Below are 5397 nucleotides of genomic sequence, written 5' to 3' on the forward strand. Positions count from 1 at the left end.
AAAGGGTCCAAGCACCAGAAAGAAGTTGGAAAAATGAATGCTTGTATTTTGCAGCTTTTGATATGGAAAGCTTGGATGGTTGGGAAAGGTCATTGGTAAATGGAGGTTGACCTCAGGTATTTTAGACCTAAGGTGCTTTTGGCAGCTGTGACATTTCTGTAGGCTAGGAATTTTGAAAACTTAACTGCAGGCTATGCAGGACCTTTGATATTTCCTTTTCCATCACTATTCCTGTTTCACCATATGTCAATACTACCCAAGAGCAAATCAGCTCTCTAGGCTGACATAAGCTTGAGAGTCACAGACATCGCCCCTAAACATCAGAGTTTAACGTCTGACTGATGACTGCAGCTAACGAATTCCATGCTAGTCAGCCGAGAACTAGGAGCTATGGTTAAAAACAGACATTAGGAACTGCTGAAATCAAACATATTTTAACTAGATGCAATCTGTACTTCCTGACACAAGGAACTTTTTAAAAAAAGAAGCAGAGAGAAAGGTCATGATTACGACTGAAATTCAATGGTATAAGTAATTGGCAATCGGTAATTTATCTGCATCAATGATTGTCAGAGGAAAGCCTCAGCTTAGCACACTGAACTCAGAGCAGAGGAGGGAAGCTTTGGGTGAATACTCCTCACCTGGAAAAACCTGATCCTACTTTTCAACAACCCTGTGCTTAGGAGGAAGCTGTTCTGTGAGTAGTGGTGGTGGTTTAGTCGCTAACTCTTGTGACCCCCATGGAGAGCAGCTTGCCAGGCTCCTCTGTCCATGGGATTCTCCAGGCAAGAATACTGGAGTGGGTTAAAGGCTGCACTCCATGGTGCCTGTAAGCTAAATTTCAATAGAAACTACAAACAACTGACCAGTAGACTTTACTTTTAAGGCCCTGGTGATCCCACCCACTAGCAAGTACAGAGGAATGAGGGACTGTATGGGACGGTTCTCCATAAACTTCATTCCTGCAGAGGGGAGAGAACAGGAGGTTGAGAGAAATGCTTTCAAGAACACAATGCCCATCAGGAAAATGAACCGAACATCTGCAAAAGCCAACATGTTAATCACACAAACCTAAGCTTGATCCCCTGCTTGGAGAATCTGCCGAGTCTCCCAAGCCACCCAATCTTCAGGGTACTTAGTGGACCGACGGAATGGTGGTCCACAGGACATCAGAGCTGGGACCAGACATCACTGTACCATTTGCCTGGGTACTAACTGGCTATAGGTCTGCTCTGCTTTTATGAAAAGCCAGCAAATGACGACCCGTATTTCTAATGGTGCATTTCACCAAAGGATCCGAAGGATCCCTTTAAATATCCAGGTGTCTTGATGGGCTTAAATAAGATCCAGGGTTTCCTTGGTGGTCCAGTGGTTAGGAATCTACCCCCCAACGCAGGGGACACGGGCTGGACCCCTAGTCAGGGAGGATCCCACATGTTGTGGAGCAACTGAACCCTTGCACCATAACTGCTGAGCCTGTGCTCGAGAGCCCAGGAGGCGTCAGAGTCCACGTGCATCTACAGTCCATGTTCCGCAACAAGAGAAGCCACCACAATGAGCAGCCTGAGCACCGCAGCTGGGGAGCAGTCCGCACACAAAAACCCAGTGTAGCCAAAATTTCAAAAAAAATTAAAAAATAAGATCCAATTTATGGGTCACATTCCCACAGTGTATCCACTGTGTAATATAAGGGTCCCATTTACTCTGCTTCCAGGGTCCACAGGGCAGCGTGGAACAGGCAGAGAACTCTTCCTCCATGTGCAGAACCTGGTGCTGTATTAGGGGCAGGCACCATGTGATCCGGAGAAGGCAATGGCACCCCACTCCAGTACTCTTGCCTGGAAAATCCCATGGATGGAGGAGCCTGGTAGGCTGCAGTCCATGGGGTCGCTAAGAGTCAAGACACGACTGAGCAACTTCACTTTCACTTTTCACTTTCTTATGATTCTTCTTCTCCCCATGGCAATGTTTTCTCTCAACCATTCTTAAGCCTTTGTCTCCAGGTCATATGATGCATTGGGTGTTAGTTCTAGAAGGTCTTGTAGGTCTTCGTAGAACTGTTCCAGTTGAGCTATTTTAAATTCTGAAAGACGATGCTGTGAAAGTGCTGCACTCAATATGCTAGTAAATTTGGAAAACTCAGCAGTGGCCACAGGACTGGAAAAGGTCAGTTTTCATTCCAAACCCAAACAAAGGCAATGCAAAAGAATGCTCAAACTACCCCACAATTGCACTCATCTCACACGCTAGTAAAGTAATGCTTAAAATTCTCCAAGCCAGGCTTCAGCAACACATGAACCGTGAGCTTCCAGATGTTCAAACTGGTTTTCGAAAAGGAAGAGGAACCAGAGATCAAATTGCCAACATCCACTGGATCATGGAAAAGGCAAGAGAGTTCTAGAAAAACATCTATTTCTGCTTTATTGACTATGCCAAAGCCTTTGACTGTGTGGATCACAAGAAACTGTGGAAAATTCTGAAAGAGATGGGAATACCAGACCACTTGACCTTCCTCTTGAGAAACCTGTATGCAAGTCAGGAAGCAACAGTTAGAACTGGACATGGAACAACAGACTGGTTCCAAATAGGAAAAGGAGTACATCAAGGCTGTATATTGTCACCCTGCTTATTTAACTTCTATGCAGAGTACATCATGAGAAACGCTGGGCTGGAAGAAGCACAAGCTGGAATCAAGATTGCCAGGAGAAATATCAATAACCTCAGATATGCAGATGACACCACCCTTATGGCAGAAAGTGAAGAAGAACTAAAGAGCCTCTTGATGGAAGTGAAAGAGGAGAGTGAAAAAGTTGGCTTAAAGCTCAACATTCAGAAAACTAAGATCATGGCATCTGGTCCCATCACTTCATGGCAAATAGTTGGGGAGACAGTGGAAACAGTGGCTGACTTTATTTTTCTGAGCTCCAAAATCACTGCAGATGGTGACTGCAGCCATGAAATTAAAAGATTACTCCTTGGAAGGAAAGTTATGACCAACCTAGACAGCATATTGAAAAGCAGAGACATTACTTACCCAACAAAGGTCCGTCTAGTCAAGGCTATGGTTTTTCCAGTGGTCACGTATGGATGTGAGAGTTGGACTATAAAGAAAGCTGAGCGCTGAAGAATTGATGCTTTTCAACTGTGGTGTTGGAGAAGACTCTTGAGAGTCTCTTGGACTGCAAGGAGATCCAACCAGTCCATCCTAAAGGAAATCAGTCCTGGGTGTTCACTGGAGGGACTGATGTTGAAGCTGAAACTCCAATACTTTGGCCACCTGATGCGAAGAGCTGACTCATTAGAAAAGACCCTGATGCTGGGAAAGACTGAGGGCAGGAGGAGAAGGGGACGACAGAGGATATGGTTGGATGGCATTATCAACTCGATGGACATGGGTTTGGGTGAACTCTGGGAGTTGATGATGGACAGAGAGGCCTGGTGTGCTGCGGTTCACGGGGTCACAAAGAGTCGGATACGACTGAGCGACTGAACTGAACTGAATATGATGCATTATTTAAACTACAAGAGCGACTTCTCTGGTGGTCCAGTGTCTAAGACTCCATGCTCCCAATGCAGGGGCCTGGGGTTTGATCCCTGGTCAGGGAACTAGAGCCCACCTGTTACAACTGAAGATCCCAGACGCCACAACTAAGGCCCAGCACAACCAAATAAATTATGAAATAAAAATAAATATTTTAAAATACTAGAAGGAAATGCTCATCACCCTCAGTCTGGGTCCGAGCACACGTTCTGGCTGTGCAGAAGCACTGACAGCTCAGTACATGGCCCTCACATTTCCAAGCCCCGATGTGGGTACCCGGGGCTGTGAGACTTGTTTCAGCCAAAGGACTGTGAGACATTTGGGGGCCAAAGCATTTAAAAACTGACCCATGAATGGATAAGAAAGCTGTGGTACATATATACAATGGAGTATTACTCAGCTATCAAAAAGAATACATTTGAATCAGTTCTAATGAGGTGGATGAAACTGGAGCCAATTATACAGAGTGAAGTAAGCCAGAAAGAAAAACACCAATACAGTATACTAACACATATATATGGAATTTAGAAAGATGGTAATGATAACCCTGTATGCGAGACAGCAAAAGAGACGCAGATATACAGAACAGACTTTTTGACTCTGCAGGAGAGGGAGAGGGCGGGATGATTTGGGAGAATGGCATTGAAACATGTATAATATCATATAAGAAATGAATCGCCAGTCTAGGTTTGATGCAGGATACAGGATGCTTGGGGCTGGTGCACTGGGATAACCCAGAGAGATGGTATGGGGAGGGAGGTGGGAGGGGGGTTCACGAGTGGGAACTTATGTACACCCGTGGCGGATTCATGTTGATGTACGGCAAAACCAATACAGTATCGTAAAGTTAAAAGATAATAATAATAAAATAAAATTGAGCTTCCTTTTCCGGTAAGCGGCCTGAGGTGACTCCTAAAAATGGTGCGCTATTCACTTGACCCAGAAAACCCCACAAAATCATGCAAATCAAGAGGTTCCAATCTTCGTGTACACTTTAAGAACACTCGTGAAACCACCCAGGCCATAAAGGGTATGCATATCTGAAAAGCCACCAAGTACCTGAAGGACGTCACGTTAAAGAAGCAGTGTGTGCTGTTCCGCCGCTACAACGGTGGAGTTGGCAGGTGTGCACAGGCCAAACAGTGGGGCTGGACTCAGGGTCGATGGCCCAAAAAGAGTGCTGCATTTTTACTACACATGCTCAAAAATGCAGAGAGTAATGCTGAACTTAAGGGCTTAGATGTAGATTCTCTGGTCATTGAGCACATCCAAGTGAACCAAGCCCCCAAGATGTGACGCAGGACTTAGAGAGCTCACGGTCGGATCAACCCCTACATGAGCTCTCCCTGCCACATTGAGATGATCCTTACTGAGAAAGAACAGATTGCTCCTAAACCAGGAGGTTGCACAGAAGAAAAAGATATCCCAGAAGAAACTGAAGAAACAAAAACTTATGGCCCGGGAATAAATGCCGCAAAAAATAAATGCAAATAAAAGTAAAATTGTTGGTTGTCTTAATTAGTAAATGTATTTCAAGTGTTAGCACAAAAATAAATAAATAAATAAAATAAAATTGACTAGGCTGGGGGAAAAAAAAGAAAAGTTAAAAAAAAAAAACTGACCCATGATCCTTCGCTTTGATCCTTCCCCTGCCTTGACCTACTGGAAACCGTGGGTTGAGATGGTCAGTGCTCAAGACTGAAGCAGCTTAGAGCATGACATCATCACATCACTTGGAGGAAGCCCTGGAAAGGCTCCTGACCCACACCAGAATTTGCATGAGCAAGAAGTAAACCTACTATACAGTACAGGGAACTCTACTGCATATCCTGTAATAAGCTATATGAAAAAGTAAC

At 44.7% G+C, this 5397-nt stretch overlaps 1 pseudogene; it reads left to right on the forward strand.

Annotated features, from left to right (window-relative positions):
* Positions 1-4419: 4419 nt before the first annotated feature.
* On the forward strand, positions 4420-5059 carry LOC114116686 (large ribosomal subunit protein uL22-like; annotated as a pseudogene).
* The last annotated feature ends 338 nt before the right edge of the window (positions 5060-5397 follow it).

The sequence above is a fragment of the Ovis aries genome, chromosome 10 (genome assembly GCF_016772045.2).
Source record: "Ovis aries strain OAR_USU_Benz2616 breed Rambouillet chromosome 10, ARS-UI_Ramb_v3.0, whole genome shotgun sequence".
NCBI classification, from domain to species: Eukaryota; Metazoa; Chordata; class Mammalia; order Artiodactyla; family Bovidae; genus Ovis; species Ovis aries.